Source organism: Mytilus edulis, chromosome 8, assembly GCF_963676685.1.
Source record: "Mytilus edulis chromosome 8, xbMytEdul2.2, whole genome shotgun sequence".
NCBI classification, from domain to species: domain Eukaryota; kingdom Metazoa; phylum Mollusca; class Bivalvia; order Mytilida; family Mytilidae; genus Mytilus; species Mytilus edulis.
Window position 1 is genome coordinate 24400071 of NC_092351.1, and position 12017 is coordinate 24412087.

At 32.3% G+C, this 12017-nt stretch overlaps 1 protein-coding gene across 2 annotated transcripts in view; it reads left to right on the plus strand.

Annotated features, from left to right (window-relative positions):
* Positions 1-12017, plus strand: part of LOC139485144 (carotenoid isomerooxygenase-like) — a 30082-nt gene that overhangs the window by 2351 nt on the left and 15714 nt on the right. The window contains exon 1 of one of the 2 annotated variants that reach the window (XM_071269363.1): positions 648-743. The exons of the other annotated variant lie outside the window; for it this stretch is intronic. The gene's annotated coding sequence lies outside the window, so the exon portion shown is untranslated. Of the gene's footprint in view, positions 1-647; positions 744-12017 lie in introns of those variants that run through there. 2 annotated transcript variants of the gene reach the window in all.

Genomic DNA, 12017 nt, shown 5'->3' on the forward strand with positions numbered 1-12017 from the left:
ACATATTTGTAAGAGGGTTTGTCATAGCAAGACCCAATACATTTTTGCTAAATGAAGACCCCATAAATATTTGCTAAATAAAGACCTCGTACATATTTTGAAGAGCGTTTGTCAGGGCAATTCCAATAAATGACTGGCAGCATATTAAAAATTTAATGCTGAACGAGAGTAGTCAAGACGACTATATACATGTATTTCTCCCGTTTGGGTTCAAGTTCAATAATTTCAAAATAAACTCAAAATACCCCAAATAGATTATTTATCGAATATAGATATTACGATAATTCTTGCTTACTTATTTATATATTTGGGAAAATGCATCTATTCCATGTTTAGTTGATATAATTTTAATTGATTATGCTCTTAAAGTTCAACAATGACACGTGTGTGGAAAGTGAGAAAAAAAGGGGGGACACGAAGGACGGTATTGTACGGTTGCTACCCAGTAAGAGGTGACTGGTCGTATTATTATTATATTATATGCATTCTTTAAAACATTAATCAAACTCCCCTTGACATGTTCGATTCTTTTACAGTGTATTTTCCCGAGATTTGACATCTTTATTTTGGTTACACTCCCAATAAAAATAAAAAGTATCCAAAAACTAGATTCGTTTATTTCGAAATTCAAATGGTTTATCTATCTCATACACATATTTGTCATGGGTATCATGTGGTTCTACTGAACATCTATATATAAATCCACACAGAAGATTTAAACATCTTATTTGAACGTTAAACAGGTAAGATTACCATATATTTATTTAATTTTAATATTTGTCCTAAATTATAACCCTTTTCATTTCTCGGCACTGAACTTAAGGTTCATGTGGACCCTATGGTTAAAATGGCCGTATTTTCACCTCAAAATTTTCTTTGAGTACAGGCAAACCTGTGCATCTGGAAAAGTTTTAAGGCATGGCATGCCCTAGATAAATAGAATTCAAATGCATTGTATGATTTAGAAAATTCATAACTTAACTGGATTTTGCCGTACACTTTTTTTCGTCTCTGCAGAAGATAATAAAATTAACAAACAGTTAAGTTTACCTTGAAATGGTCCACTCAGGTACACAGTTTAAATAACCAATTATTGTGGGTATCTAATGTCCATCTAATGTCCATGTCAATTAAAAATGCTCACTTTAATTTTTACCTGTGGGGAAGTTCTCAAACCTGTTTCCCAACTTAGTTTATTTTGGCACCTTCTGGAGGAATGAAAAAAAGTGCACGGCAAAATCCTGGTAAGTTTTTATTTTTCTAAAACATTAAACATACTTAAAATTCATTTATCTAGGGCATGCTATGCCTTAATTGTTTTACAGATGCGCAGGTTTGTCTGTACTCAGAGTAAATTTTGAGGTGAAATACGGCCATTTTAGCCATAGGGTCCACATGAACCTTAATTATTACTGCTTTATTGAAATTAGAATTTGTACTATGAAAAAACAAAAATGTAATAGTTTGATATTACTTAAACATGCTAAAAATCGCCCATATACAAGTAGTAACGACTATAATACTAAATAGACGTTATAAAAGTTGAATAACCTCAAAAGTGATTGAACCCTGATATCTCTTTTTTTTATCATCAAGAGTTTAGTGTTCAATCGCACTTGCCACTGCGGGAACAGTTCCATTTTCTCGGTAACTTCAATGACTCTTCAATGAATCACATATGCATGTTTCATCTGATATGAATATTGCATATACAATGTGTATGCTGAATATTCTAAAATCAAATTTTTGCATATAGAAAGAATTGCTTGTAACTGAAAATGTAAGCTTCAAAGAAATTTGATGAATTGAATATATTTCACCGTGGTCAGTTAAAAAACTGTCCCGGCGGTTCTATACATAAAATATCGTACGATAAATGTTGTAAGTATGTCCAAATTATATGGCACGCCGTTATTATATTTGAGATATCTTAATAACAAAATGAGATATCTTATATATTAATTGAGATATCTGATTTATTAAATAAGATATCTTAGATATCTTATATATTAAATAAGATATCTTATCAAAATGTTTATAAAGATATCTTATTAAATATATAAGATATCTTATTTAAAATAGAAGATATCTCTATTAATTTATAAGATATCTTATTAACTATATAAGATATCTTATTAACTATATAAGATATCTTATTAACTATATAAGATATCTTTTATATAGTTAATAATAGAGATATCTTTTTTACTTAATAAGATATCTCCATAAGTTAATAAGATATCTCCATTAGTTTATAAGATATCTCTATTAATTAATAAGATATCTCTATTAGTTTATAAGATATCTCTATTAATTAATAAGATATCTTATAAAGTATGTATTTAAAAGATATCTTTATAAAGAGGTAAGATATCTTATAAACTTTTAGAGATATCTTACTAACTTATAGAGATATCTTATTAACTTATAGAGATATCTTATAAACTAATAGAGATATCTTATATACTTTTAGAGATATATTATTAACTTATAGAGATATCTTATTTAATTGGTTATAAAGATATCTTATTTAATATATAAGATATCTCCATAAGTTAATAAGATATCTCTATTAGTTTATAAGATATCTCTATTAATTAATAAGATATCTTATAAAGTATGTATTTAAAAGATATCTTTATAAAGAAGTAAGATATCTTATATACTTTATAAGATATCTTATATACTTTATAAGATATCTTATATACTTTATTACGGAAGCCTGGAGCTGCCTTGTGTAATTGTTTATAACTAAACCATATTTGATAATTATTGCGATAATGTTTTGTATATTGCAAAATGACGCCTTATTTATCACAATAATTCGCTGTATCTAACAACAAGGCACTTTATTTAGCGCAATGATTTGTTAAATTTAACACTAAGAAGACTTAATTATCGCAATATTTGCTATATATATACCACAAGTCGCCTTATTTATGGCAATATTTCGTTATATCTAACAACAAGACGTCTTTGTTATTGCGATGATTTTATTGTGTAAAAACAGTACCACTTATTTAACGCGATTTACAATTTTTTTCGCTTTAAATTTCGGAAGTTAAAGCTAAGTCATCATAAATATTGCGATAGCACATTTCAATTTACATATGTAGCGTGAGCAGCCATTCAACGGCCATTTTCGTTATGATCAACACCCGATCAACCAGACCATTTTCTCCCGTATGAATCATTTGTTTAATAATTTCTTCATTTGACTAGAGAAGACTAAGTAGACCTACATTCAAAGAAAGCTACCCTCATTCTGAACAATGCTTTTGGTAAGTAAATATTTCATTGTATCAACATAATAGCTACTGTTTGTTCTTTTTATACCACCCACTTGAAACGTGGGGGTCATGATATAGTAATCGTTACCCCCGTCCGTCTTTCCGTCCGTTATGGAAGTCATGCAGGAGGTACTAATCTTTTATCTGCAACTCCGAGATCCTCCTTGTCCATTGAACAAAACTTAATAAAACTTTCACAAATTCTTTATAATATAATGCCTCTGTGCTCCTTTTATTTCATATATTGATTGCAATTTATATTTTTGGGGGTTTTCCATAGCAAAACATGGACTTTGCCATCCCTTATCAACGGGTATTCATTTCTTATTCGCAACTGCAAGATCAACCTAAACTACTGAACAAAACGGACGGACAGACGACAATTATATACCATAATAGGTCCGTCAAAACTTTGACAGGCGTATAAAAAACAGTTCAACTACTTTTACAAGGCGAAAAGGAAAATAGAATCGTGAAGCCAGTAAACAATTTTTATTTTAATCTGAACATGCAAATTGAATATTATGTTATGTATTTTACATTAGACATATTCACAGAACAACACCATCTATTATGAGAGTCCGAGAAACTATAATAGTGGACAGTTTTCCTACTTATTTCACGTGTTTCCGAGTCATAGTAAACTCGAAGTAGCCTACAATGCATTGTAGTTCATTGAGTCGATTGGTCAGTACTTTAAGGCCATATTTATGCAAAATATTTTCACGTCAGAAAATCTAGAGTTCCCGACCTGTTTATAACAGGCATATATGGTTAATCATATCAAATCATATACAATTTTACATGTGTCATCAAAAAATAATTTTGAGTAGTGCATGCTTTCTGATCCAAAGGGAAATAGATTAAATAAATTGTTTGGTTCCGATTCAGCCTGAAAGGAAGAAAGGAAAATAATCAACTTTAGTTTTTACACCTTGCATGCATATCAAAATGAGCAAAAATACAGTTTCTTTACATTTGAACTACTAAGAGCATGAATTATTTGAAATAGATTTGTACTGCTCATGACTTTCCGTGGTTTAATTTAAAATGTTTTAAATTATTACTTTTATGTCAAAAAACCTACCACAGAGGAAGTTAGAAATAAGCAAAAATAAAAAGGGGCGGATGTTAGTCTGGTCAACAAGGTAACTGTGATTAAGAAACGGTTGAAAGTACAATCCAAATTTTCCACACAAACCTTTCTTTAATCAACATAAACATCGTGATAGAATTTCAATATGATCTGATTGGTAGAACAAAATTAACCTTAAGTCATTTGAATATTTCAACATTCATACACATAATCCAACATTAACCTCAAAATAAGACCTATAAAATTGGCATTGAAGAAAAAAAAGTTTTTAGAAAGCTCGTACGAGTTCGCTAGCAACCCTTTGCGGGTTTTTAATTTGATAGGTGACTGTTTGTTAAATATTTGTTTGTTTTGAGATTGTGACACAAGTATGACTGCTATACCAATATTGTGACTATTTGACCTATTATGTCTGTTTTGTTCATACATGTACATCGTTTTATATCTAATGGAATTTGATACGACTGTCATACAAGTGAGAGGTTTAGCGCTATAAAACCAGGTTCAATCCTACATTTTCTTCATTTGAAAATGCCTGTACCAAGTCAGGAATATGGCAGTCGTTGTCCATCCGTTTGATGTGTTTTGTCATTTGACTTTGCCATTTGATAAGGGACTTTCCGTCTTGAATTTTCATCGGAGTTCAGTATTTTAGTTCCATTTGATAGGATAACGTCATTAATTTTCATGGCATCAATTGACAAATGATGTTGTGATAATGTACACACAAGTGCATATGATGCATGGCAGATTTTAAATTGATGATTTGAGTTTTCTCTCAGTTTCATAAGAATGAAGATAACAATATTTATTTTAAGCTCCACGGCATCAATTGGTGATTTGAAGATCGCAAATACCCGTTTACTGGCTCTGCCAACGCGTTGCCAGTAAAGATAATTTGTGATCATCCAATCGCGAATTGCTGCCGTCGCAGCTTAAAATATAATACAGTTATCTACTGATAAATATCTTTGCATACATTCATTTTGATCCAATCTTTTAGGCTATCTGAACATCTTCCCCAAGTTTACTATACATCGGATAAGACCATTTCAGTGGAACAAATGCAATAAAATAATAGTCTAATGTTGTACACTTTTATGTTTCAGATGGTACTTGCTCTTCTCCTGTTCTGCAAGGCCAGTGCTATTCCATATCCAGACATAGATGCATCATTAGACGAACTAGTTGTATACTATACAAGTTTTTCATTTACAACAAAAGAAGTACTCGGGTTTTTACTAAACATACATCATATAATGCTGAGCGAAAGATCATTTTATAGAATTAAAAAACGTTTGAGATTGCAAAAAAGAGGAGTTGAAAGTGCTATTGCTGATATTGTTACAAAAATTCTACAGTTAAGAAATGCAGGATATACCAATATAGGTTATCGATCTTTATGGAATGTACTTCGCTGCCTAGGCGTAAGAGCTTCACAACACACGGTTAGACTAGTTTTGAAAGCTATTGACGGAGACGGCGTTTTAATGAGACAAAGACATAGGCTTACAAGAAGACGATACACAAGTAACGGACCGAGCTTTTGCATCCACGTCGATGGATATGATAAGTTAAAACCGTTTGGAATATCTGTCCATGGTGGAATCGACGGTTTTTCAAGAAAGATACTTTGGCTGAAAGCTACAAGTTCAAATAAAAATCCCCGTATAGTTGCAGGACATTTTCTTGAGTATTTGAAGACAAGCAAGAGGGTTCCAAGGGTAGTACGCATGGATGCAGGAACTGAAAATGTTATAGTTGAACGTATTCAAATAGCTTTGAGATCATTTCATACTGATAGCATGGCAGGACATAGAAGTGTTTCAATAGGAAGATCAACGGCCAACCAAAAGATCGAAATGCTATGGAGTTTTCTGATGCGAAATTTCACAACATTTTGGAGGAATTTTTTTAAAGATATGGTAGATGAAGGTATACTTAACAATGCCGACCCTGTGCATCTTGAATGCATACGGTTTTGTTTCCTACCACTTATTCAGAGACATTTAGACATGTTTCTACAATCATGGAATTCACACAGAATAAGATCTCAAAGAAATGTTGAATGTCCACATGGTATACCTGACGTTATGTTCTACCAACCTTTTATTTACGATAAATATGACTGCTCTTATGAACTGCCGTGCGACATAGTTGTATTGGATTACTTAACTGATATATACACGGATGCTGTTCTACCTAGAGGCACTAAAGAAGAATTTAGACAATTAATAAATACTCTCACGTTTTTAGATATCGGAGAATTCGATGTCATTGAAACTCCAACACAGGCCAAAGAATTGTTCAACTTGTTATCAGGCGTAATATCACAACATTTGTTAAATCGATAGACATTTACAGATTTAACATTTGAGCTGCGTCGGATAGAAATCGACCTTATGCATGTTAAGGCAAATATGTACATGTTCAACACTCTGATTTATTTTTGGAGCATTCATTTACGAAAAACAATAAAATAAAAGATGAAGTTTTATCCATTTTGTAGCATTAGTTTACACATTCACCTTACAAACAGTTGCAGACCTTCCGTTGAATTCATTTTCAAACCTAAATAGGTTAACAGATACATTGATGTTGATTTGCATACGGTCGATTTCTATCCGACGCAGCTCATTTATTATTCATGATAATTATCTGTTATGTCACCATGTTGTCGAATATATGGACTCGAATATATACGCGCATAAGATGTTTGATCTGTTGATGCAAAGAACAACATTAGAGTGCATAATGTGTACATACTAATTTTCTTGTTTTTCGTTGATTATGCTTCTTTTATGTCAGAATCGATGTAAATATTGAAAGAAAATATTCTGTTGTATTTAGTATTATATAAATAGTAAAGAATAAATGCCTAGACTGTTTCTTTTAACAAGTCTTTCCTATGCCCGAGTCATCATTAAATTGATAACAGTTCGACACATTTAAATATGCCATATTGGTCTATTCCTTCATGATGTAGCTGAGTATCATTCAGTCATTTTTCATATCTGTTACAAAAACCAAACACTTTTCCATAAAAATGACCATCGAGTTTAACGTGTCATACATTAACAAAATATTAAGTACAATCAAATCTTATTTGGCAATTGTTGTCAACTCAACCAATCCGTTTCATTCGTAATGAACTGGACAGAGTGTATATATATATATAGCTAAATTAAAGAGAAACACAATGTATGATATAGTATGTCTGTCGCTCACGTCACTGAGTATAAAAGGGGGCATGGTTTCACATAAACCACGATATTTGGAAGGTATATAACGTCACAGTACCCAAATTGCACCGAGTACCAAAATTGCACCTACTAGTATTCAACAAAAATACTGTGGAAATCTTACTTGTTTTCTTTGAGTCTAAACCCTTGGTATTTTTCGGGGTATTTATATGATTTGATACAATACACGTCATTTAACATTGCTGAACATATACAAAACCAGTAAAAATCAACAGATTTGTTTTTAACCGACCCTCATTGTAAATGAAAGATGTTAGTTATGATATAAGACAGACTTAATTGTGTATATGTTTTATCCATTTATTTCCTGATCGATGGGATCAATGCGTTCAACGTAACATAGTCACCAAACTTTGACTTATTAAGTGATATACAAATATCTGTATAGCTGCTTTTCATTCGTCTTTAGAAGCTAATGTAAACAGGTAAATGCATGAACAAGTCGAGAAGAAGAGAAACACGTTTGTTTCTCATTACAATGCCGATTGGTTACTGCAGTATTGAAAAACACATCTTTCGAACGTAACAAAAATTAAGAAACCTTTATAGCATCAATTTAAGATATATAATGTTCATTTGTGATTTGAGTGGGTTTTCATTTTTCTAAAGTACGATTTATCCCTCGTTAATTCAACGTCTTTGAATCTATGTTGTTTTATGTCTGTTGGTAGATCAGTGCAAGACCAATTATTCAAATGTTTCCTTAACATTGGAATGGTGAATATTCGTGTCAATTCTTTTATGCTACTGCACAATAAAACATACTTTGGTTGTATGTAGTCTAACAAATCGTTAGATTTGGCCATTTTCCACTTTCGATTCCAAGGTATCTAGGGCATGTTATTGTAGTTATACAGTAGATAAAAGCTGGTATAGAAATAACCTGGCAAATGAAATGCCTAGAGTCATATTACCTAATGTTGCTTTATTGTTATATAGATTTGTCTGTTTAAGCCGTTTTTACTCTTTATGTTTTTCAACCTGCATATTACGTCTTCAAGCAGCCATCTATAGACTTATTAAAGAAAACATGTCATGTTTTACTAGGGAAACAAGTGTGGACACAGTTCAGAGTGGATAGATTGTTTAAATGTTTACCTATGTTTTCTGAGAAAAAGAGTTCTCTCCTTTATTCAGCATTAAACTGTTCTATGTTCAACTGTAGCAAAGCGACACTCTACCTTTGGCCTTTGTTAGTCTTGTATGATTTTTAATTTTAGTTTCTTGTGTATAATTTGGAGTTTAGTATGACGTCCATTATCACTGTACTTGTATACATATTTTTTAAGGGGCCAGCTGAAGGACGCCTACAGGTGTGGGAGTTTCTCGCTACATTGAAGACCAATTGATGGCCTTCGGCTGGTGTCTGCTCTATGGTCGGGTTGTTAACGCTTTGACACATTCCCCATTCCTTTCTCAATTTTACCTGTACCAAACACTAAAATGTATTAGTGTGTTTTTGTTTCTAATAGTAAGGCAGCAACCATTTGATTTTCTGGGGGGGGGCTATGGTTTTTTTTGGAAAAAAAAGTTTGTTTCCAGGTTTTGGTGAAAAAAATAATTTGTTTTGGACCCTGAGTAAAAAAAATTGTTTGTTTCACCCTCAACTGCCACTATATGTAATGCTAAAATTGAAAGAAAAAAATTGTCTTCGGTTTGTCGCTAAAAAAATAGATTGTTCTTCGCCGAAGGCGAAAAAAAAGTTTGCACAGAAAAATAGGCAGGACAGGAGTTTTGAGTAAAAAAAAAAGGCAGGATGAGACATTTGCAAAAAAAAAAAGTCAGGATGACAATTTATGTAAAAAAAGTCAGGATAAACTAAAAAAAAAAAAAGCAGGACCGAATAGAGTGAAAAATAAAAAGGCAGGACAGAGATTACAACTAAAAAAAAATGCAGGACGAAAATTTTCATCCTAGCCCCCCCATAAAAATCAAATGGTAGCTCCCTTACAGAAAGAACTCATGATCAATACAGTGATATACTGAGTACTGGAAATAAACGACATTCATGTACATAATTAGTTCTTCCTATTTAAACCACAACCTTGTTTTCGGTAGCACTCCACAGTTCGGTGTGTAGTTTCGCATTTTGATAACTTTTTAAAATATAAGAGCTAGTGTTCAATACAATTCTTTTTTGAATAGCTGATGATTAAGATGATTAAAATAGCCTTCAAAGTGAGCATCAAGAGTATATAATGTATGAAATGTGGCCTGTTTTCTGTATGACAGTCTGTCTTTGCATATCCAGACCAGGCAATGGTTTGTCAATTATTGTAAGGGAGCTACCATTTGATTTTTATGGGGGGGCTAGGATGAAATTTGAAAAAAATAGGCAGGACAGGAGTTTTGAGTAAAAAAAAAAGGCAGGATGAGACACTTGCAAAAAAAAAAAGTCAGGACGACAATTTAGGTAAAAAAAGTCAGGATAAACTAAAAAAAAAAAGGCAGGACCGAACAGATTGAAAAATAAAAAGGCAGGACAGAAATTACAGCTAAAAAAAAATGCAGGACAAAATTTTTCCTCCTAGCCCCCCCATAAAAATCAAATGGTAGCTCCCTAATATATTTTTACAACTTTTTGTTGCACGAACTTTGTGATTAATTTTGCGACAAAAATGGGTCGAGAGACACCCATTTTTTAATTGATCATTGGGTAGATTATTGTCAACAGTTTCTGAAAAGGTATCACTCAAAGGCATTGAACTTCTAGTTTGATTCAAATTTTGGGGAATATGTGACATTTTCACCCTTCTTTTTGCAATATGTTACGTAAATAAATGCAAAATGTTCCCATGGATACACAAAACAGGAATTATATTTCACTCTTTTAACTTTTGAAAATCAAATCTATGAAAGATACATTTGAACATGTATAAGGGAGCTACCATTTGATTTTTATGGGGGGGCTAGGATGAAAATTTTCGTCCTGCATTTTTTTTAGTTGTAATCTCTGGTCCTGCCTTTTTATTTTTCACTCTATTCGGTCCTGCTTTTTTTTTTTTTTAGTTTATCCTGACTTTTTTTACATAAATTGTCATCCTGACTTTTATTTTTTGCAAGTGTCTCATCCTGCCTTTTTTTTTTACTCAAAACTCCTGTCCTGCCTATTTTTTTCAAATTTCATCCTAGCCCCCCCATAAAAATCAAATGGTAGCTCCCTAACACAAACAGTTAGGTTAATGTATTTGAAAAATATGAATAGAGGATGATGAAACATTTTGTGGTTCAATTTTAATTAATGTTTTTCTAACTGTACAGTGCTTCCTTGACATAAATATAAAACTACGTACATCAGAAGTCCAATAAAAGACACGCAATGATCATATTATATGTTCGTACTATGGATAAACATTCGATTCAAAGCAAGTAATTGTTCAACAGGAAAAATACTGGTCAACCCAATCGTAATGGGTCTTGGTATGGTGACCTGTGTCCTTCTGCACGAAAACATTTCGGAGTATCAAGTTAAAATAAAGATCAGTGTTGCTTAATTTCAAAGCGGGTTTAAATCACATCACATCATGATTATGATTGTGTTTGCTGCCATACCGTATAGACTTGATTGTAAATAATAAACATATGAAAAGCAATAACTTTCCTTTGCATACCTTTAAAACTCAATCCTTGTCACTAAATAATTGTAAACATACATTTACTATTACGTTTACCCTCCTCTTTTTCCCTTATACGATTTCAAAGTTGTAACACTTCATTGTTTTGGTCCCCCTTGAGAGTTTGACTGTGTCATTGGCAATCACACCACATGTTCTACTTGTTTTTGTTATAGTAGACATTATCTAACAACCACATACATCATATACGGAATGCATCTTGCAACCCAAGAAACCAAAAACAGAGTGAGACTGTGCCTAATAACCACAAACACCATATACAAACCGTATCTGACACCACAGACAACATATACAGACTTCATATAATAAGCAAAGACCCAATATACAGACTATAACTAACAAACAGAGACACCATATACAGACTGTATCTAACATAAACAGACACCATATAAAAAAACTTCTATTTTGTTATACGTTGATAGTATCTAACAACCACAGACTCCATATAAAGACTACATATAATAACCACAGACACCATATAAGGACTACATCTAACATCCACAGACACCTTATATATACAGACTTTATCTTACTACCATGGACACCATATAAAGACTACATCTACCTACCACAGATACCATATAAAGACTACATCTACCTACCACAGATACCATATAAAGACTACATCTACCTACCACAGACACCATATAAAGACTACATTTAACTACCACAGACACCATATAAAGACTGCATCTACCTTCCACAGACACCTTATAAAGACTACATCTAACTA